The sequence below is a fragment of the Cygnus olor genome, chromosome 1 (assembly GCF_009769625.2).
Source record: "Cygnus olor isolate bCygOlo1 chromosome 1, bCygOlo1.pri.v2, whole genome shotgun sequence".
Taxonomy (NCBI): Eukaryota; Metazoa; Chordata; class Aves; order Anseriformes; family Anatidae; genus Cygnus; species Cygnus olor.
The window spans coordinates 97,205,295-97,229,539 of NC_049169.1; the positions used below are offsets into that span (position 1 = coordinate 97,205,295).

The 24,245-nt window shown below is 43.9% G+C and overlaps 1 long non-coding RNA gene across 3 annotated transcripts in view; it reads right to left on the bottom strand.

Annotated features, from left to right (window-relative positions):
• Positions 1-24,245, bottom strand: part of LOC121076700 — an 87,871-nt gene that overhangs the window by 38,610 nt on the left and 25,016 nt on the right. For all 3 annotated transcript variants that reach the window (XR_005823674.1, XR_005823671.1, XR_005823675.1), the window contains exon 2: positions 9,371-9,477. This is a non-coding gene — a long non-coding RNA (uncharacterized LOC121076700). The remainder of the gene's footprint in view (positions 1-9,370; positions 9,478-24,245) is intronic.

Sequence of the window (24,245 nt, forward strand, 5' to 3'; positions counted from 1 at the left end):
AAAGGCCTGATGAAGGGGTAGGAATGTGGTAGAGGGGGTTATATGTTTGGCATTTATTTTCTTGTCATTGTTTTTGCTCTTTTGGCATTGGCAAGACAGAGAATGTCAGCATTTTCTGTTGACCTGACATTTTTCCTGGAATTAAGGGAGTTTCAGTGCAGGCACAAAGGAGTTAAATCAATTTGCTTCAGAACAGCCCTAAAAAATCAGTCAACTCTTTAAAGAAGTCTCTGGAGGGGTGGTGGCTGTAGCTGTAGGGATGTGCAGGCTGAAGGCTCAGCAGCCACCGTAACATTTGAAGGCATGAACATTTCACAGTGGGGACAGAAATTATGTGACTTCAGCCCTTCTCTAGTTGGCTACAGAACTTAGAGCAATGCCTGCGCTTGCCTTTTCCCCAGACATTGCTTTGGGCTGTCTTATTAGGTTCAGACTTCCTCTGAGAATACCCTGCCTCTCAGCAATACAGTGTGCCCGAGGACACTGCTCACTCACCTCTCGGTAGCCACACAGTTGGCACAGGCTGTGCAGAAGCACTGAGAGATCATGCATTGGCTAACTCTTCCCTTACTTGCACATATGAAGTTGGGCCCACTCAAAAATCCCTTTATGAACCTTCACCCTGCAGGATGGTATCAGATTCTCCTCCAGTTCTTCAGTGGCAGAATTGAACTGTTTCAGCTGAGTAGCTCCAAGGCTCCTGCTGCATGCAACATGGGATCGAGCAGGGTATTTCAGACACAGACACAGACACAGATTTCTAGGTTGGAAGAGACCTCAAGATCATCGAGTCCAACCTCCGACCTAACACTAAGTACTCCACTAAACCATATCGCTAAGCTCTACATCTAAACGTCTTTTAAAGACCTCCAGGGATGGTGACTCCACCACCTCCCTGGGCAGCCCGTTCCAATGCTTAATAACCCTTTCGGTAAAGAAGTTCTTCCTAATATCCAACCTAAAACTCCCCTGTCGCAACTTTCGCCCATTCCCCCTCATCCTGTCACCAGGCACGTGGGAGAATAGACCAACCCCCACCTCTCTACAGCCTCCTTTAAGGTAACTGTAGAGAGCGATAAGGTCGCCCCTGAGCCTCCTCTTCTCCAGGCTGAACAAGCCCAGCTCCCTCAGCCACTCCTCGTAAGACTTGTTCTCCAGACCCCTCACCAGCTTGGTCGCCCTTCTCTGGACTTGCTCGAGCACGTCCATGTCCTTCCTGTAGCGAGGGGCCCAAAACTGAACACAGTACTCAAGGTGCGGCCTCACCAGAGCCGAGTACAGGGGCAAAATCACTTCCCTAGACCTGCTGGCCACACTGCTTCTTATACAGGCCAGGATGCTGTTGGCCTTCTTGGCCACCTGAGCACACTGCTGGCTCATATTCAGCCGACTATCAACCAATACTCCCAGGTCCTTCTCGGCCAGGCAGCTTTCCAGCCACTCATCTCCCAGCCTGTAGCTCTGCTTGGGGTTGTTGCGCCCCAGGTGCAGGACCCGGCACTTGGCCTTGTTGAACTTCATACAGTTGACCTCAGCCCATCGCTCCAGCCTATCCAGATCCTCCTGCAGAGCCTTCCTGGCCTCGAGCAGATCGACACACGCACTTAGCTTGGTGTCATCTGCAAACTTACTGAGGGTGCACTGGACGCCCTCATCCAGATCATCGATAAAGATATTAAAGAGGACCGGCCCCAGTACCGAGCCCTGGGGGACACCACTAGTGACCAGCCTCCAACCAGATTTGACTCCATTCACCACAACTCTCTGGGCCCGGCTATCCAGCCAGTTTCTAACCCAGCGAAGCGTACGCCAGTCCAAGCCCCGAGCAGCCAGTTTCTTGAGGAGAATGTTGTGGGGAACGGTGTCAAAAGCCTTACTGAGGTCAAGGTAAACCACATCCACAGCCTTTCCCTCATCCACCAAGCACGTCACTTTGTCATAGAAGGAGATCAGGTTCGTCAAGCAGGACCTGCCTTTCATAAACCCATGCTGACTGGGCCTGATCGCCTGCTTGCCCTGCAAGTGCTGCGTGATGACCCTCAAGATAATCTGCTCCATGAGCTTTCCTGGCACTGAGGTCAAACTGACAGGCCTACAGTTCCCCGGGTCTGCCCTCCGGCCCTTCTTGTAGATGGGCGTCACATTGGCTAGCCGCCAGTCAACTGGGACCTCCCCCGATAGCCAGGACTGCCGATAAATGATGGAAAGCGGCTTGGCCAGCTCCTCCGCCAGTTCTTTCAGTACCCTCGGGTGGATCCCATCCGGCCCCATCGACTTGCGCACATCCAAGCTCCGTAGCAGGTCGCCAACCATTTCCTCATGAATAGCGAAGGCCACATCCTGCTCTCCATCCCCTTCCACCAGCTCAGGGCACTGGGTATCCAGAGAACAACTGGTATTGCCGCTAAAGACTGAGGCAAAGGCGGCATTAAGCACCTCAGCTTTTTCCTCATCCTTAGTAACTAGGTTTCCCCTCGCATCCAGTAAAGGATGGAGATTCTCCTTAGTCCTCCGTTTCGCGTTGATATATTTGTAAAAGGATTTTTTGTTGTCTTTAACGGCAGTAGCCAGGTTGAGCTCCAGATGAGCTTTGGCCTTTCTAATTTTCTCCCTGCACAGCCTCGCTACATCCTTGTAGTCCTCCTCAGTGGCCCGCCCTTTTTTCCAAAGATTATAAACCCTCTTTTTTCTGCTAAGCACAAGCTGCAACTCTCTGTTGAGCCAGGCCGGTCTTCTTCCACGCCGGCTCGTCTTTGGGCATGTGGGGACGGACCGCTCCTGTGCCGTTAAGATTTCCTTCTTGGAAATTTCTCTTCTGGTTGCTTGATTTAAGTCAGACAAAAATTCTGGAAACAGCTATTCTGAAACAGCCAGGCTCACATAAGGCTAAACTATCATCTGAAGAGAAAGAAGAGATGGAGTGGCAAGACTGGACATATTTCATACAAATTCCTTCCAAAATCTGTATTTTCCCTGCCATTTTTTTTTTCATATTTCTATGGTGAAAGAGAGCATTATCCATCAAAGAATGAACTCCGTACTTTGTTTTAGTGTCTCTTATTTGTTTACCTTCACTCTTTCTTGAAGCCTGCATTCCCATCAGAAACCTATTCTGCATTTTCATGTCCCTTCCCTGGCTGTTTTGCTGCTAGGTCTTGTCATTGCCTGAGCTAAAGTGTTTTTTCCCCCCCTTTTCATTCTTGTCAAAATAGTATGTGTCTCACTCAGCCTTTCTTCAGCACTGTTCCTGACAACATAGACAGACCTATGGTAATGTAGATATCTGTGTTTTATGACATCTTTGGTTTCTTGCTGTACGATGTGCTTTGTCATTCTGAATAAGAGTTTAACTACTCACAGCTAGCACTGCAACTGGGGAAATTATGTGAGATGCAATTCACACAGGGTTCAAGTCCTTGGTCTGAATCAAGAAGAACAGGGACCTGAACTTGTCTCTCTCACATAAAATGAGCATTTAGCTAATAGATATTCTGCAGCACAGCTCTATCCTTTCCTAAGAAAACTTACTAAGCAGAAGCTTCATTGAACTTTCTTTGTTCCAACAAAAACATTTGGTGTGTACAAACTCAAATCTTCCTATGAAATATAATTTATTTTGGTGTGGAATAATTCAGAATCAGCTATATTACTAAGCAGGTCTTTGCAATGGGATGCCAAGAAAGCCAGCAAGTCTTTTGGTTATGCCTTGTGTTGCTGCTCTCTAGAAAAGGTACTAAAGAAGAAGGACTTATTCCCCAAGATAAAAGGCTAGCATGGAAAAGCAGAGTCCATGGGTATCATCAGAAGCCTAGTATATCTAAACTACAGATACACAGCCACAGCAGGCATGTGAGATGAATAATAATGGTACCAGCCTGAGGCTACTCAACAGAACTTCTTAGCAGAAGAACGTCAAGCAGGAGATCCAGTGTCCTCTCTGTCTGACGCTTGTATTAGCCAGGACAGAGGCACAAAGATTACTCCTTGTTTCCCCATTGCAGAACTGCCAATACAAATGTGAAGGTCAAAGGAATGATGTGATGTTGGTGTAGCATGTCTCCACTCAGTGTGCACACATGAAAGGCTCATTCCAGAGAGAGAGAAAAAAAAAAAAAAAAAGGACATGCAAGTTATGAAAGTTTCTCCATTCTAGAGGATGCCAGGAGCTATGCCTTGGCTGCAATTTTTTTGAGTTCCCAGAATATGCAAGTGAACCATGTTCATGTCCTAACCTGGTGTAAAGATAAGACCCTAGAGATTCACCATCGATCCCACAAGCCAGAAATATCAGAAGAGAACCATGATGAACTCTGGGTAGGTCACTCATATGGACAACTTGGGGGACTGGGTCCTTGCCCCACCTCTCTATTCTTTGGGGTCTGAGTAACACAGGATGCTTCACAGCACTTGAGGAAAATAATATTTGAAAGTTTTGGAGACTTTGGTCTAGATACTTGACATGAATTTTGGAGGAAGCAAAGAATAACTTGTGAATTTCATATTAATGCAATTCAGATTTGCAGTGATTAAACTGCCAGAGATGTGGATATCCAGGAAATAAAAAGAGTCCCACACTTGTGAGATTTCATGCACAAACCTCCCAGCAATCTGTTTGCAGTAGAAAAAGTAGAACAAAACAAGATTAACCTGCAGAGAATGGAGGAAGAAATCTAAGGAGGAAGGTTGTTAAAGCAGAAAAAAACTGAGTGAAAATATAGAAAGAATAAAAGAAGAGGGAAATAATCCAAATAATTCAAAGTTAGTGGCAAAAATACAGAGGAGAGAAATTATTCGCTGAACAGACATAGAACAGAAGGTGACCTGGTCTAGTGGTAGGTGTCCCTGACCATGGCAGGTGGTTTGGAATTAGATGATCTTTAAGGTCCCTTCCCAACCCAAACAATTCTAGGACTTTATGATTCTGTGACCATGTAGGTTATCAATTCCATCCTCCAATAGCTACAGAAAAAAAGGGAATAGATGTTATGCTGAGGAACATCCATAACGTCTACTACAATCCCCTTTCAATTTAAGTCAAAAAACCCCACCATAACCACACAATATTTAATACAAAAGTAAAATAATGCCACAGTGACCATAACACGTCTAACCAAGACTTTGAGATGGATGAAAGGTCTTAAGATCTTAGACTCATACAATTGCATGCAAGTAGATACACTCAGATAGTTCTTGGGAGTGGATCATACTCCACACAGCTATGGAGGGAGACACGACGAGCAATCAGACTGAACAATCCTTGTTCTTCAGCCCAGAGAAAAGTTCTTTCATGATCCCACATCCAATCAATGCTTTTAATTCAAGATACATCAGTCAGGCAGTACCAATAGGAGCACCAGCATAACCCAGCTACTATCCTGTCTTTAGCTTTGGTCTATTTCTTGTTTGGCTAATTTAATGCTTCAAAGGAAGATCAATTTGTCCTCTCCCCACTCCTCATTCCTCCCACCCTTACATACATATCCAAGAGAATAAAGGACTAGGAAATGAGGGCACTTCCTTCTTTACCCCAATAGTGGTCAGTAGAAGCTCTGAAGCATGAAATTAATTAATTAAAATATAAATGCAGTGTAATTCCTTCTATGAACTCAGCAAGCACCGCTTTTTAATTATTTAAGTACCTTGCCCTTGCTATCCTGTATGGAAGGCCAGAACTTCTTTCCTTTGAAGTTCAGAAACCTTCTCCTAATTTCCAAGCTAATTTATACTCATCTAATCTTTTAGCACTGCCTTTTTTTTTTTTTTCAGCTGAAACAATTCTGCATCCTGGTATTTACAAAGAGGGTATTCAGGAAGAAAAACTGTACTCCTCATCTTTCTTTTGCTAGTCTAACCAAGCCTCCCACGCACACTTTTTAAAAGGTTTGCTACTTCCCCTAATCATTCTTACAACTCTTTACTCTGTGCCATTTTCCTTTTTCTGATCAGAAGTGACCCAAATAGGCCACAGTATTTTAAGTGAGGCCTCCTCAGCTTCTCATATCACGGTACTACTAAAACACTTCACTATCTGAAAATACCCTTGCCAGATACATCACATAATTGCATTAATTCTTTTCAAGGCAATGTCATATTCTAACAAAAAGGAAAAGAAAATATAAAGTGGAAAAGGGAGATGCTGAACAGAAAAATGGAAGCATCCTGAGGAACAGCAGACGATTCAAGAGGGAAGGAAAAAATGTCCTTCAAACATAAAGACATGATCAGCTGTGTAGAAAAGGTAATTCAAAGGAATAATGGACAGTCAGAAAGCTGAGGCAAGGCACATCTGTACAAAATCACAGTGCACTAGTGTGGTATGACCTCTCAGTTTCATACCAGCCTCTGACAGGTTTTCCTAAAGGCAGCATTTTGGCAAAAGCAAGGCTGACAGTGTCACATCTGTAAGGGGGGGAGGAAGACTGAGGGCAAAGAAAGCAGGGGAGGTGGATCCATCTCCCATGTCCTGAAAGGACCCTTGCACCAGAGCTCACAGCTTGTCTCTCCAGGGTGCAGCACTTTCTGCCTTGCAGTTTAAGAAATAGCACTCCCTGCACATATGTGTGCTTGTGTGCTGGTGTGTGTGTGCATTTGAGACATACAAAACCTATGGTGCCTTTCTTGAGTCCTAAAATTTTTAAAGATAGCACTGTTAATAAAAATATTTCACTGTCCCATAGACATGCAAATATTGTCCTTTAACCTGTGAAAGAATATAATAGAAGATCTCAAAGTACTTTAAGAATATTAATGAAATGTTACAATAATTCCCAAGCAGTGTATGCTTATATATTTTTCTATGTACTCCACAAGGAGACACAGTAAGTCCTGCACTAAGTTGCCTCAGAGTTTTCCATAGTGAAACATGATTATGCCTTTTTTTAGTTATTATTTTGAAGAAAAACCTCAACACTGAAATATTTTGTAAGAGCACTTTGAAACAGAAGATGAGGGGAGAGAAAGCTCTATGTTTTGCTGATATACCATAAAGCTGATGGGTTTTGCCCTGTCAAAAGATAAATAAATAAAACCCAACAAATTTTCTCATCAGTGGTTTGTATAGCAGCACCTTTGTTTCTGCCAGTGCAAAAGGAAACTCAGCTCGCAGCAAACATGCGATATGTCAATTCATTTCCATTGTATTGGCAAGAAGCAACACACACAAGACAGATTTATCAAGCTATCTGATAGTCTAAGAGCCAAAAATTCTTCTTCCAGCTCCCTCCTCTTCTTTCTGCTTTCCTCCATACACACACATGCACAAATAAAGGTGAATCTGCCACTCCTGCAAGCACAACATTGTAAACTTCTACAGTTTTATTGGGGGTGTTTATCATAAAGCATCCTTATCTGTTATCTGCTTATAGAAGAGGGTTTGGTATGTTATTTCAGAGTAATAGCCGAGAGCGAGTTAAATTGCATTAACCTTTAAAGCTGGCATTAATGGGTAACCGTGTCAGGAGACTATATTAGTCTACAATTTCCTTTCCCTATTCTTATTCTGTCTCTGTGCTTGGAGTATTTTTTGCCACTAGTGTCAACCTTACATCACAGAGTTTGAGCTCTATGCTTAGTGCCTGTGCCCTGGAGAAGCCCTCAGCAGAAGTGTAGAACTGGCATTTCTTCTACTCCAACAGACAACAGGAGAGATTTGAGTCTATGCATCTTGTCCTTTGGCACAAACAGCAGGTTATTCGGTAAATGCTCCATACCCATATTTTGCTCTTGGGTGTAGCAGTGCGGTACATGAGACCAATCCCCTTACTGTTACAGAAGACTGTCAGCAATTTACTGGGAAACAGAGAGCTTAAAACTGAATTTTTTATCTGTGGGAACTAAAACATATGAGCCATACTACGCTTTCTGTTACTCTGACACGGGACACTTCTGCAAGGTATTCCAAGCGTGCAAGCACAATCTACTAGCAGCATTCCATGAACAGAGACAGCTAGAGCTGCTCTAGATCTGTTATGGTGTAAACGGAACCTGGATGTGTCCCACCAGTTATCCCATACTCAAGTCTATGTATTAATTATACATGTAGAAGTCCTGTATTTAAGAACAATCAGAGTCATTTATCACTTTCAGAGAGCTGTAATTGCAAACACAACATAACCATTTGTCAGCTGTTTTAGATGGAAAGGAGTAGGCTGAGAGAAGACAGCAGCCTCTCTGATCACATTTGCATTGGGAAGTCTCTTCATTACAGATCTGGTTTGTGGACGCTCCTCCCACTCACAGCTCTTTGAGACTTCTTCAGGAGCTGTTTACCCAAAGAATGCCTGCACCTGACTGCCCAAAGCTCTCCTGAGTTTTGTAAGGAGAGCGAGCAAGTCAAAGCTGTGAAAAGACAAAATCTCTACACAACTGAAGACAGGTTTCTGAAAATATACTGCAGTGATCTTCAAAACTTCCACAAATTGGGAGCCATCAGATCAAAAGCCTAGCTTACAGAAGAGCTTTCTTTGACAAAGGGGAGGAAGTCCTGGGTGAATTTTAATACTTCTCAGAAAAATGCCTGGTAAGAGCAGACATACATACTCCCTACAGACCTACATATGGGACATGCTTTGGGAGATGCAGAAGGGGTATATGTTTGTTGGCTACCATGGAGATGAGTGCAACATAAGAGCCTAAATAGAAGATAACATGTTTTGTTTTGAAGCCCTCTTACTGTAAAGGTGCATGTTAAATACAGAGCTGTTAGAGTTTCTTGCCAAAAGCTAACATTAATTGTTTAAGTTAACGCTGCAATTAACACGCAACTAAAATAAATTCTTTCTTTCTTCTTTTCTGTGTTTCTCAAAGGGAACCCATTGCTTCCTGAGCTTCCCTGATAGCACACATGCTCTGTTGTCCTTTTAAATGGAGCAGCTCAGCCTCTTCTCCATGGCTGATCAGCAAGGCTGGTGAATGCAGAATGGAGAGGAGCCCAGGCCTTTGGGTGCAACTAGCTTTGTTCTTTTCTCTTGAACCCTTTTTGTGACCAGGTTTGTGTTCATTGACATCTTTTTTGCCTTCTCCCAGAGAAGTCTGCCACAGTTCCAATGTAGGTAACCATGTTCCCTCCTTCAAGCTGTAGGGATTTACAATCATAATGCAATTCAGTTTACAGTGTCAGTAAGATGGGAGCTGCTGTATCATTTGAGACTGGTCTGGGACTGTGAAGTTTGGGGCAGCTTCCTGAGTGGTGGAACACATCATCTACCCATATGACCCATTTTGCCTGGAGCTATCAGTACACAGCCCCAAATGAGTCTCTCAAAAGACATTTTTATTTCAATTCAAACTACAGAGATTCACCCTATTAGTTCCCGTGGTGCCAGTTACAAGCCCCAGGGTGTCAGACAAAAATAGGAGCACAGGTACTTACACACCAGTAAGCCTCTGTGGTAGGGGAACATCTCTGGGCCTGGAGCTCTATAGATGGTTTTGAGACAACGTGTTGCATTCAGAGTAGTAATAAGGATCTTTCTCCCCCTAAGGAAAATAAAGAAAAAAAATTATGATCATTGGTAGAAATAGTGTTGATTTCTCTTAATGACAAATGAAATGAAAATTTGGGTAAGAATGATGGATGCTGCCAGTCAGAGCTCTTCTTGTTACAGCAGCCGATGTCTCTTTATGTACCCATCTCATGAAAGTGTCAGAGATATTTAAAAAGAAAAAAAAAGAAATATGCTAAAATTAAAATGGAGAAGAAAAAGTCTTTTCACACATTTAATGGCATAATGAAGTCTTTTTAATGTAATTTTCTTTACTCTTCTGATTACATATTCACAAAGAGGATCTTCACTTCCATCTTTATTAGGCGCTGTGTTTGTCATCATTATGGGTTAAGTATTTTCATAAACATTTGATGAATATTAACCATTTAAAATAAAAAATAACAGTTTATTCTCACTGCAATGACTGCTGCACATGGAGATATTAATATTAGAGCAAGTCACATGAAATTACACACCCTGCAGCCCCATCCCTGCGTGCAAGGAAGCAGTGCAGATGCTAGGAGATGAGAGACTCTCAACCTGCTGAACATGCAGAGATGGCTGGAAAGCTGGATCCTAGCTAGACCCATAACCTGGGGTAACAGATCATTAAGACTACTGAATCTCCCTGTCAGGGACTTGGTTTTCCTAGGTCCTTTCTGTAGGTCACAAAATAACCAGCTGTTTCTTTGCTACTTTACCAATGTGACTGCATTCTTCCCTTCCCTGGGCTTTCAGGGAGCTTATCCAGCCCAGGCTTTAATATACCATCCTGGTTAGTTTATATGCTGTCTCTAGTTGGTGCAAATGCCCTAACAAACACATTTTTAAACATAATCTGTTCTCTACAGCAGGGGAATGGCTTCTGAAAACAAACAGTTCCAAAGCCAAGTGCCACAGAAAGAAGAGAAGGAATGAAAAAAGAAGGTCCATCAGAAAGAGGATGATTCAGACAAAATGTTTTAGGCCCACTAGAGCACTGGTTATAATTTCTTTATAACTATATTTCATTTTGATCCCTTATTTTTGTTAAGAAAGGTTTATTTCTCAATGACGGAGTAATTTCCATGAAAGAAAACAATAATGTGTTCTATTTAAATTCCCCTCCCTCCCGCCCTCCCCACCAGCTCTGTTTCTTTTGCACCTTTCCTCATTTTTCTTCCTCCAACAAAATAAAAACATCACTGATGACATCCAAATTCCAAGGAAATACACAAAAGCTCATTTCTGACAAAAGGCTATTGCAACAAAAATACCCTACCTGCTTCTCATCACTGAGCATCCTTGTTCCTCTCCTCACCCAGAGGAAACAGGAGGCAGCTGATACCCCAGGGGCTTCCCCACCTGTAAACTAGTGGGCACTGGCTCCCTGTTTTCCAAGAACACGCATGCTAGCACCAACTCACCCCAAGATTAGGCAGACATTGAAAATGTTTTTTTTTTTTTTTTTTAAGAGCAATATGCAAAAGGTGAGGGGAGAAGGACTACCTGTGCATCTTACAATGCCCCTCCCTACCACCCCAAAGTGGAGAGCAATATTTTCAGTGCTATCAAACACTATTAGAAGGGCAGATTTGGAAAGCAGCAGAGGGCTACTCTTTTTCTTGCCTTCCCAGCCATAAACTCAGTCACTTGAACTAAATCCTGTAGGTGACGCACCCAGAGCAGGCGTCTGAAGAGCCCAAGGGCCCAATTCAAAACACCCTGCCTCAGCCCTGACTGGAGAGGGTTAACAGTAGAATTACCGACGGATGTTTAATTAGGATTTGAGAGATGGGGATTGAGCATTAGGCTTGGGTTTGTTCAGGGCTCATGTGTGCTCAAGCACAGAGGTAATTTCACATTGTACTTCGCGGTGTCCTTCGCGGCACTCAGCCAGAGCTCCTGACGGGAGCCACGCCGGCAGCAGCTGGAGTAAAAGCTCCACCTGGAGACAGCAGGAGCCTGCTGGCTTCCCTGGCTGCTCACAGCAGAGGCTACCAGCGAGGATTTGCTGCAGGAGCAGGGGGCTCGGGAATGCTCAGCCCTGGAATTAGTGCCTCTCTTGCTCCCCTGCTATGGCCCAGACACTTCTCTTCCTTCCAGTGCTTAGAGCTGCTAATTCCCATCCCCACGGGAAGCCAGGCAGCACAGCGCAGGAATGTGGGCGATTGCAGGTCTGCAGCAGGGGCACAGAGGAGAGGGAAGCCAAGGGGAAAAGGAAAACTTGAGCAAACCACTGACCATGGTGCCTCAGAGCTACCCAGGCACTAAGGTTGAGGCTGGACCCTGCTCCTGGCACGCTGCAGCCTGCTTGCTGCCAGCACGATGCTGTCTCCAAGCGAATGATCCCAGTGTTACCTGCAGCTGCAAGAGAGGCCATAATGGGAAAATAAAATCAGATGTGATTGGTTTTGCTTTGGTTTGAAGCTTGTTTTCCAGCCCTTCCATCTAATTTGCATTATCTCAACTGACTGCTCTCCCAAGAAGGCTGCTAAGGTCACTGGTACAGTGGGATGAGTAAGGAGGCAAGAAATAGCTCCTGGGAACCACTCACCCATCCTTGCATGGGTCAGGTTTTGAAATTCACATCCCGAGGAGAAGTTGGCAGCATGGTATAAGGTCTCAATGCCAGGACTGATGCATAAACTGGTATTTGGCCTCAAGCTTCTGAATGCTGAAAAGAAAATGTATTCTTAATGGTAGTGACTTAAGCACGGGGGTGTTCCCACTAACTGGAGCTCCTCTGTCCACGTTGCCAGCACAGCCCTTGGTATGGTTTTGGCTCAGAACAGCCAGAAGCATCCCAGAGAACTCCTGGATACAGCCTGAGATTTAGCATAGGATGGGGTTCTTTCAAGAAGGAAGGAGAGAGTTGTTATATAGCAGCAGGACATTACAGGCTAAGCAGCCTCAATAGCAGGAAACTTTTCTCAGGTGTATCTAATTCCTTGGCACAGGTACAGACTTTTTCAATGGAAGTCTGCTCTGGATCACCCACTCAAGGGAAGGGCAATCCTCTGCAGGAGCAGGCTTTCTGCAGCTGGGCTAAGACCCATAAAGGTGTAAGACCTGGTCCTTGGCCTGGATAAGGCCTTTCAAACTGGGAGAGAATTAAAAAAGTACAGTTTGGTTTAGTAGTGAACAGAGACTCAAAGACATGGAGGGAAAAAGTCCTTTAAGCTGTTAAAAAGTGGGTGCTCTAGAGCCTGGGTGTCAAGAGCAGAGGTGACAAGAGAAATGTTCAGTTCTGGCTTGCATGGCCCTGTCTGGAAAGCAAAGCTCAGTATCTCTAAATAGTCTAAAGCTAGACTGGTTTGTTATTAGTGGAAACCAAGCCTTTGCATGTTATTAGTCAGCAGATGGTATATAAATGTGATGTCAGGAACCAATCTAGCACGACCCACGGCAAGACGGGGGATGATTAAACAGGGAAATGAAACAGAGCTGAGGAATGTCACCAAAGAGCCAGCACAGAGGGACTCGGAGCCCCAGGAAAACGGGAGCTTCAGGCTGCACGAAAAAGCTTTGCCAAGGAAAAAAGCAAGAAGCAAGTCTGTAAACAGAGCTGACCACAGGGGATAAAGATGAAATAGAAGCAGACTTTTTTACTGTCTCAATCAGGAAGAAAAAAGTGACAAGAACTGACTGAGATGCTGAAAAGTGAGTGATATGCTATTGCCAAGAATAATGCTCAAAACACTGTAACAGCTGATAGAGGTACTGAGCGATGCGAACCCAGACAGAATAAGACTTCAGAGACATCTCTCGGTTAAAGAAAAAAACAACCAATAAACTAACCAAAATCCTTCAGCAACAGAAAAGGGAGCAGATGTTAGTGCCGAGAGCACTAGACTCCACAGGCAACTTTGGAGACTGCCGGCAGCGACTCCTGGTGAAAATGGCAGGTACACCTCTCCCCTGGAATATAAACACAGCGGAGACTTTCCTTACACTAGCATGCCTACAGCAAGCCCTCACCTTTCTTTATTCTTATCTAGGACAAAAGTTGTTCCTCAAGAACTAGCCCAGAAGGGCTAAGAAGTCTCTCTCTCTTCCAGCCCCCTCACATTTGTGCAAGAGACAGAGTGTCTTCACTACTTTCTCACTAGTGTCCTTGTCATTTTGAACAATGTTGTCCAGACCTAATCCAGCAGGTTCTGGGTTTGTTGAAAAATAAACCTGTATCAGACTCCTCCCAGAGAGAGAAGCAGGTGACTTTCCATATCCAAGGAACTCAGGTCTCTTTCCTCATCCTTCATTTAACTGTCTGAGTTTGAGCCACTGCATTTCACTGGTCCATACAACCTAACAGTCCTGATGGGGACATCTTCTGGACAAGCCCCTTCAGGCAGATGGATAATAGGCTAGGCCAGCTCCATCAGACCTCTGTGAGCGTAGCTGTACCATGAGATGTGCTTATCAGTGCACAGAGGCACTTTTGGGAGAAGTCTGGCCACGCTGGCCCTGGCTAGCTAGCACTGCTTGCAGTGCAGCACCCATACAGCTTGACAGCTTCCAGACACAGCTGGCTCAGCTCTGGCTTGGGCATCTCTTCAGGATTCAGCCAGCGTCATGCAAGTGCCTCTGCAGTAGAAGGGCCCCCAATCTGCATCCAGCAACCCAGCACCATGCTCCACACAGACCCAGGAGGAGGCTCCTCTGCTGGTGGTGGGTGTATTTTTATTTATTCCTTTATGCATACATACATTGTCATGTATAATTAATGCTTCTGCAGTGCTTTTTTTTTGGATGTTGTATGGGATTTTTATTTTTCCCCATCTCATCTTTTTTTTCCTCTCTCTCTCTCTCTTTAGCATATGCCATTTGCTCTATTATTTTCTCCTTACGATCACCCATCTTCTCTTTCCGTTCAGTTTTGACCACTCTCCCACCTCTCTGCCATATAGGTCATTCCCCCTATCTCTCTTTCCTTCCTCGTCTCCCTCCCTCCTTGCTCAGCGTAGGCCACCCCCTCCACCTCCCTCTCCGTCTCCTGTCAGCAACGCAGTTTATCGGCAGTTGCAGTCTCATCTATCAGTTCAATTCATCTTTCGCTGCAGCCTTTGGGGGAGAGCGAGAGGAAAAACCACAAGCTGCCTTCCTAAAGAAACCAGTGGCAGCCAGGGGCATTAATATGAGAAGCTTGGGAAGGTGTCGTTTTTCACTCAAGCTGACATTTAAGCTGTTTCATAAATATGAAATCAAACCAAGGGCCCAGATGGGCCTCCACCCCCTCCTCCTTTAACTAAGAGCGTCTGTGATACTCTCTTCACCAGCTTAAAGCAAGGGGATGACAGGAGCAAATCCTCTGGGGATGAAGGATGGAAGGAGTGACTGTTCTTGGTGATGGCACCTGGGATGTTTACACTCATCTCAGCACAGAGCCAACAACCCGTACAGGGGAGCCATCAGTCACTAGTGATAGTGGTAGTTTGTTCGAGATGGGCTTTTGATCCAAGTGCACAGGGCAACGGGGTGGATGTTCTCCCTTGTGCTCCTGCAAAGGAAGGCAGATCTTTTTCCATCAGCAATTCTCTTAGCACCACAGCTCTGTTTCACATACACATGGATCCTGATTTTAGGAGAGGAGGAGGTCTGAAACCCTGTTCCTGGTTTGCTTTAGGAGTGTGGCCTGCTTATACCACCCCAGTCCCTATCCACCCTGTGGTACCATCATGCTGTGTGATACCTCGAGCACAGCATGTCCCAGAGAACCAGCAGTTTCCAGAATAATTTACTGGACCAGCTAAGAGGGCTGTAACCTCACCTTCCTCTCCACTTCCATTAGAAACAATTCCTTTCATGGCTGGGCTGAAGAAGAGGTGTCCTGGGCACCTGTTAACGACCACAGATCCCAAGAGCATGGTAAGGAGTGTCTCTGAGCTTGCTTGCAGCATTTGAATCTGTTTTCATCTGCCCACTCTGCTGTTCCTACAAATCCATACTGTATGCACAGGCAAGGGGAGAGGGCCACTGCCTGAGGAGAGAAGATGTGGATATGGTACCTTTTTATATGCTGCTAGTTATTACTGGCAGTGATACAGCTCCTTGGGATCCAGACATTAACTACTACTGCCGTGAAATTGCTCACCAGTGTATACTGAATGCAATAGTGGACAGTGACCTCCCGAGGCACTGAGCTCTGCTTCTTGGTCTCACAGAGAGACATGTTGTACAGCCTCATCCCTCAGCATGGTGTGCTCACAATACCTTGCACTGTCTGACCCTACTGTAACCCTTGAAAGGCTATGCTTGGACTACTCCGATGGACAGAAACCATCTAATTCCCAGTACAAATTCGGCTGGCTGGTTTTGTGAGAACAGTGAACTTAAATTTAAGCAGCTTTTCACCCTCCCTCATGTTTGACCTAATTATATGTTTACAGAGAATAATGGTCTCCTCCCACTTTCCGTTTGACTAGAATGAACATGGCAGCCTTATTTCCTCTAACATGATGGGCTCATCATTCCCCTCATTGTACCAGCTTCCCATTTTGGCATTTGCTCCAGTTTTAATTCTTCTCTCTTGAAAATGATTAAAAAGAATGATACCAATTGTTCCAAGTGATGTCTCTATTTCTATCGTACAGCAACCACAGTACTCCCTTGTTTGTATTGTATGTTCCTCCCATGGCACATCCTAAGATCTCACTTACCTCTTGCATGGCCATTTCAGGTTGTGAGCTCATGTTTGTGCTGTGATTGACTGGAACAAGCAAGTCGTGTCTCCTGTTTTCTTGTTTCAAACTGATAAGCTTTCAGTGTGTAGGTGAAACTCTCATTCTCAGTGCTCAGATCTGTGGCCTTGCTTTTCATACTGCTATTCTCCCTCACACCGACTCAATCCTCACAATACCCTGTGTGATATTCTGGTGATTATAGGCACCAACGATGCTGCCTGTTAAAGTTAACCCACTCCTAATTTTAGGCCAAAGTCATCACTGAAAACATGGATCCCATGATCAAAACTTAAGAACTTTCCTAGCCACCTCCTTCCAGCACAGCCTTCTCCTTCCCCTCTTTCACCAGTTCCTTAGTCACCTCAAAATTCTTGCATTAATGCTCATCTTCTCTCATTTAACTAATAATTTCCCAGGTGGCACCATACCTGATTTTAATGAAGTACAGATAGAGGAGATCTACTGCATTTCCCTTGTCTAGAACATCACTTACCTTATCAAAGACAGATATCAAGTTAGTCTGGCACAATCTCTTTTTGATAATGGTATGTTGCGCTATATCCCATTTTCTATTCCATGTCTTCAATTATTCTTTCTGACATAATTTGCTCTGAATCCATCTATGCCCTTGAGGCCAAAATAACAAGCCCACAGCCACCTAGTTCACTCTCCCTCCCTTTCTTAAATACGGGTACTACATTTCCTGTTACCCAGGCAGAGGAAGAATCCCAGTGATTGGATAGATTTATTAAAAAACAAACAAACAACAACAAAAAACCACATCTACCAGACCTGCAATTTCATGGGACATCTGGGTATGGTGATTTCCCAGCCTCCCTGGTTTGAACCCTGTAAGCTCTCTGAACTGTTTCCATCTTGCATGCAATTATTGCCCTTTCAGTACATTTATTCCCATTAGTCCACCTGACTTTGCCCCACACTCTATACTACTGCTCTTAGGGGCAAAGTATTCCTCTACTTTAGAGCTGTGCAAACTTTTCTCACTATATATAGAGGCTCCACTACTTATTCTTTTTTATTTATAGTGCTAAGGATTCTTCTGCTGTTTCATTTCCTTTGCAGGGACTAACTCAGTTTGACTTCTGGCAATTCTCACTTCATTCCTGCACTTCCTGACCTCCCAAGACATACCTTTCTTTGTTGCTTAATCCCCTTTCCAAGCCTGCCTTGATGTGCAGGTGGACTAGGCAGTTATCAAGAGCAGCAGGCTGCTGGGGGGTAATAAAAGGGCCGCAGACCTATTGCTTGTTTGGCCTATGCCAAGCGCTGCAGAGTTAGCCCTGCTGTGACTACCAACACAGACAGGGTCAGGGTGGCAGCTACTATTGCACGAATATGCCCTCCAAGCAACAGTAGCTGCTAGTCCTATCCTCTGCTCCTCTGGACGGCAGTCAGAGAATTAAGGTAGGGTTTTCTCTCACATCCCCCTAATAGCCCCATTTCTTTGCTTCCTGTCCCCAAGCCAGGAATCTCCCTTTCATAAATGCCACCACAAGCAGGAGCCTGAGAGACACAGAGGAGTAACTGCTTTGGGGTCAGAGCAGAAACAAGACACTTTTGCAGCCCCTCTGAAAGTGGGGCCGGGAGGATAATAGAGGTGGATCTGTATTTTGAGAAGACAGCTGTTGCAAGGGTACTGCATGGTGGAGGAAGAGTGGAAGATTCTTTTCTCTACATTGGAGAGACATAGATTTGATGGATGGACTACTTGTTGGGTAAGGAATTGGCTGGATGGTTGCACTCAAAGAGTTGCGGTTAATGGCTCTATGTCCGAAGTGGAGATTAGTAATGAGTGGTGTTCTTCAGGGGTCAGTATTGCAATCAGTGCTGTTTAACATCTTTGTTGGTGACATGGACGGGGGACTGAGTGCACCCTCAGCACATTTGCTGATGACACCAAGCTGTGTGGTGCAATTGACACACTGGAGGGAAGGGGTGCCATCCAGAGGGACCTGGACAGGCTAGAGAGGTGGGCCTGTGCGAACCTCATGAGGTTCAACAATGCCAAGTGCAAGGTCCTGCACCTGGGCTGGGGCAATCCCAAGTACAAATACTGGCTGGGCTGAGAATGGATTGAGAGCAGCCCTGAGGAGAAGGACTTGGGATGTTGGTGGATGAGAAGCTCAGTATGAGCCAGCAATGTGCGCTTGTAGCCCAGAAAGCCAACTGTATCCTAGGCTGCATCAAAAGAAGCAAGGCCACCAGGGTGAGGGAGGTGATTGTCCCCTTCTACTCTGCTCTTGTGAGACCCCACCTGCATTCAGCTCCAGGACTCTCAGCACAAGAAGGACATTGATATATTAGAGCAAGTCCAGAGGAGGGCCATGAAGATGATCAGAGGGCTGGAGCACCTCTCCTATGAAGACAGGCTGAGGGAGTTGGGGTTGTTCAGCCTGTAGAAGATAAGGCCCTAGGGAGACCTCATTGTAGCCTTCCAGTACCTAAAGGCCCCTACAGGAAAGCAGGAGAGGAACTCTTTGTCAGGGAATGTAGTGATAGGACAAGGAGTAAAGGCTTTAGACTGAAGGAGGGTAAGTTTAGATAAGATATAAAGAAGAAATTCTTCACTCAGAGGGTGGTGAGGCACTGACACAGGTTGCCCTGAGGGGCTGTGGATGCCCCATCCCTGGAGGTGTTCAAGACCAGGCTGGATGGGGCTTTGGGCAACCTGGTGTGGTGGGAGGTGTCCCTGCCCATGGCAGGGGGGGTGGAGCTGATTGGGCTTTGAGGTCCCCTCCAACTCAAACCATTCTGTGATTCTATGACTCCTTTCTCTAACTACGGTTCCCTGAAACCCCCTGTAACTCCTTTGCAACCTCCCAGCTCATCCTGTCTCCAGTCACCTCCCATCTGCTCTGCACTACCACCAGAAATTACTTTTTTGGTCTTCATCTACAGGGATGGCAACATTCAAAAATGTATTCATATTGCAGAGAACATGATGCTTCCACCCTCCACTGTTCTTTCTAGGCGCTCTGTTTATGGTCAAGATGTTTTAAAGTTAACCTTTTAAAATAAGTTGGTCATTCATTTCCTCCAAGTTTGCTCCCTTTTCTTGGGATGCAAATTCCAAATAACTTTGCACTACCCAGTTATGTGTATTCCCCCTGTCCTCTTTAACAGTCTCTGAGCTCCCAATCCAGCTGACTTACTGATTTCTTTGCTCACACAAAGTTTGCCCTTTGGAGATAGAAAGAAACTCTCAGTTATGATTCATTCTTATTTATCCAGCCACTCAATTTGAACCGAACTGAACCATTTAGCTGTAGGACTTGAATGGACCTCAAGAGCTCACGTAGCCCATCTCTGCCTCAAGTGATGATCAACTGTCCAGACCTCCATCACTCCTGACAGCATGTATTTAACCTGCTCTTGTAAACCTCCACTGGCAAAGACTCCATAACCTCCCCAAGCAATCTGTTCTTTATATTACTCTCCTCATCCTCCAGAAGTGTTCCCTAATGTCTCATCTGAATCTTTTTTCCTGCAATTTAAGACCATTATTGCTTGTCCTCTCTACCACGGACACAAAAAAAAGGTTATTGTCTTCATGGCAGCTTCCTCCTTCTTCATAAAACCTTTCGTTCCTCTCTTCACAGACCAAGCAGCGCCCAGTTCATTCAATCTTCCCTCATGCGTAGTGGTTTCTACATCTCTGAGCATTCTTGTTTTTCTCTTCTGGACTAAGTTCAGGAGACCCATACCTTTCTTAAAATGCAGTGTCCACAACTTGATGCAGTTGAGGCTGCATTAAAAAAGGATTACTTCACACATCTTACATGTGACGCTCCTATTTATACATCCCAGCGTGATGTTTGCTTTCTTCACAACAGTTGACTTATTATTATTGACTCAGGCAGTCTGTGATCCACTGTAACCCTCTATATTCTTCTCAGCAGAACGACACCTGGCCACTCCTGTCTTGTGCTGCTACTATTGATTGTTCCTCAGTTCAGCACCTTGTACTCACAATCACAGAACTCATCTTCATTGATCTACCTCCCATTTTTTTTGCAGATTATTTCTCCAGTCTCTCTAGATCATTCTGAATTTGAATCATGTTCCCTGTAGCATGTGCATGCGTATTCAATGAAGTATTCTAACATTTACTAAGGGCATGCATTATTCCACAACCTACGTTATCAGTGACCATAGTATCCAACTTGATGGATCCTTCTAGTCAGCCAGTGAATTGCTGATAACTGTTTTACAAGTATGGTTTTCCAAATAGTTTTGAATCCATAACATAGTAATTTTATACAGGCTGCATTTCTCTAGCCTGCTAATGGAAGTCTCACATGAGGCAGTGTCAAAACCTAACAAGTCAAGGTGCTTTGTCGTTATCTACAAGGCTTGTTACCTGTCAGAGTAGGAAATCAGGTTGGCTTTATACAATTTGTTCCTGACAAAATCAAATTGTCTGTTATTTACCATGTTGCTATCCAACTCATGATCAATCTATTGTTAGGTCCCACATAAAGCTCTCCTGTATTCTCTCTGCTAACTGAAATCAACGCTGGAGTAGTAGCACCTCTGATGGGTCTCAGTGATTATTTGGTGATGAAGTCTTTTAGCTATCACATTCAAGAATAACCAGGCCCTACTTTTATTAATAGCACTTATTTTACAATCTAAATTTCAGAAAATACAGTCTTCTAAACTGACACAATTCCTAGGTATTTTTTTGTCTCTCATACATGTTAAAGCAATTTATGATATCATGGACTAGAGAAGACACCCAAGTGTAATAAAGACAGCATTTTTCCAGTTCCTCCCCAAAGCGATTTTACTCCCAAACCAATTCCACTTTAGCTTTGCTGCTACTTATTTGCCCATCACACCCCTAATGTGCATAATCCCAACTAACTTCATCTTTGTTTCCGTCTTTCCTGAAAAGCATATACCCTTCAATACCTATATTCCAGTCTTAACTGCTACTCTAACATGTTTCTGATATTTCTATAATAACCAGTTAATAAAAACCAGGTATTTTAGTCCAATTTTCAAGTTTCTTGCACTAATGTTAATGCACCTTGGCTGTGTCAGCCTAATCTTGCCCAATTTCCTAGTTAAATTATGTACAAACATTTCCTGAAGAGTATCACTAATTTCACGACTGTTCCAGCCAGCATTTGTATTCTCATTTTCCTGGCCTTTTTCCCCCTTTTGTTACACATCCATCTATAGCTATGTGCTATTTTACTCCATGTTGCTTTTTCTCTGTATTAAATAAACAAACAAACGTAGGAACGAATATTATACAAGCCTATCCCAAACTACTGCTCAATTTTCTAGACCAAGACCTTACTATTAATTGTGCTACATCAATGCCAGAAATGAGCCTCTCAGTCACACAGGAGTCTCTCCCTGGAGGATGCGAGACACTTTTGGGAATGCCTCTCAGTGGTGAGGCTGTCTGAAAACCTTCCCAGTAATACCAGTCCTGGGACAGCCTTTCTTACTGTCTCTGTACATGAAAGAAATTCCACTCATCTTCACCTTAGCACTCTCCTTAGAGGCACAGATGTTTTTGACCTTCTCTGGTGGGATTCTGGAGTAATACTTGTCCGGGCATGAAGCATAACTGCTGGATTTTTTCAAAGTTCCGTTCTCATTTGCTTTTTTTTTTTTCCTGGTGTAGGTCTTTCTGATTCATCTCACTTTCCTCATTTTCTTTTCTATGGATTTTCTACGGATTAGTTTTTTTTTTTTTTTCCCTACTCCATCTTCTGCCTCTTTCTCCATTGCAGTCTCCAGTGCAGCATGTCTGTTGTCAACTCTATTTCTCCTCCATCAACCAGTCTCTTTCTCTGCACATATCCTCACCTAGCCTACACTCAAGCTCATTCCATTCAGTTAGGATCATGAATCTGGAAGACGCAGAACCATGTCTAACCATTGTGGAGAAATCTTTACTGAACAGGAGTCAAGTCCAGTGGTACCAGGGAAACTGGTCTGGAGAGAAGTCTGCAATAATGCAGAGAGGAAAGTCACCCAAAGGGCTTCTCTGAAAGCTCAGACATTTAGGACATCAAGAAGTTTTAAGAGCAATTATAAAGACTTTTGAGGAAAAATTAAAGGAGAACTTTTCTCTCAAAATACCTAGCCTCACAGATCATTAGAAGAATATATTATTACAAGACACAAGATCTCTTGAAATGTAGTTCAGAAAGGAAACCATGTAATATTCCTACAGCACCTGGAACATGACATCTACAATTAAAAAGAGAGAGAGGGGAGAATAACAGAGGGAGATAGGGCCCCAGAGACACACTGTTAAAAAAATTATATTTAGAATCTCCAAATCTCCAAGGAACAACAGACAGAGAAGTCAATTATACTACCTCAAAGGGAGATTTTCAAATATTGTACCTAGTGGGAAATCACACAGACCTGACTCCCTATGTGCTTGCAGCTCCCATGATCTTTTCCATTTCACAAGGCAATTGTAAATCTCTACCAGTCTGGGTTGGCAGCTCTTTCAGGTAAGGAGGAAGTATAACTAACAGCTGTGTACACATCTAACAGAGTGATTTAATAGATCTAAACAAAATTTGGAATCTCTATGCCAAAGAAAATTCTGCAATTTCAAATTTGCTTTTGTTCCAAAAAAATGAAAACAAAAGGAAAAAAAAAGTAGAAAGAAACTCTTTGTTTTAGGTTAATCAGAACATTTTGTCTATATTTTAACTTTAATATTACATTACATTGTAGTTTCAAAGAGAAAATAGGAATCTAAGCAAGAAGTCATAAAAAAGCCTAAATGAAACATTTCAACCTCTGGAAGTGTTGATGTGTTTTCTGAGTGAAATTTCATCAAATGGGGCACATTTCTTCAGGCCCTGAAGCTTTCATAAAAATCAGCCTTTACAAATGGAAAATTGTTATACTCTGAGAGGAAAAAAAAAAAAAAAGGAAAAAGAAAAAACCTACCACAAGTACCTCTCCTATTGCTTTTCTAACCTTCAGCATTGCAAGTACAATCACTGTTGTTTGTGTCACTAAACAGCCTTCTAGTTGTGAACAGCAACAATCTCAGCAGTTCCTCTGGCCAGACACTTGAGAAAGCATGCTCAAATTCATGTGGTTTCACACTTGTGACCTACCGACCACTGCAGGTCCACAGCCTCTCTTCAAGAGCCTGTGTAAGATACCTATAAAACAGTGTCTTTTGCTAGGTTTGAACTTGCTAGATAAGGTGAAATTTCTGCAGGAAATGTTTGGTTGTTTCTGATTTTGAAAAGCGTGGCTGTCCCCAGCACTCCACCGTCTCACAGGGCATCAGAGAATCAAGACTCACAGAACTGAGCCTTGCTCTGCCTCAGAAGCAGAGAAAAATGGACTGGCCAGCCAAACAGCACCAGGGAAGATTTCCTCTGAGGAACAGAAGAGCCTTCCGAAGTAGGGAGTTGACAGCTGCGGGTTCCTTTGAAAACCACTCACTTCCCTCTGTCTCCAAAGCGAGCACAGATCTAAGGTTATTCCTCTCTTTGACTTCCTCAGTTAATCTCCATTGTGTCTGATGTTATTCTTCTCCTGTATTTTTGAAATTACTCATCCTTCTCTGTTGCGCAGTTACTCTTGCCTGCGTTTCTCTGGTGATAAATGCATTAACAAATGCAGCTCTCTGCCTATCAAACCTGGAAATCAGGGAAACTGCAAATTCAGAAGATCAAACTCCACAAATCCCAGCTACTGATACCCAGCAGATGAAGGACTTTGAAATGCAGCAGTTCTATCAGATTGTTATAACCTCGGTGAAACATTTGGACTGTTGATACATCGTATCTACATTCCCTGCTCAATAAATCATGCACAACACAGGAAAAGTTCTTGAGGGATATAAACCACTGTTCACTGAGACCTTCCTTGCATCATTTGATGTCAGTGAAGCCACACCCCTCATGTTCAGTGAGAAGCATTTTTTTTCAGGCTAAGTGGTGGTCTAGTAACAGCAAAGGGTGAGTAGGACAAAAAAAAACACCTATCAGAGAATCACTCCAACTTGCACTTAGTTGATCATTTTGGAGTAGTAGAAGGATTATTTATGGTATGGACACTGGGATTTGCTTGAGTA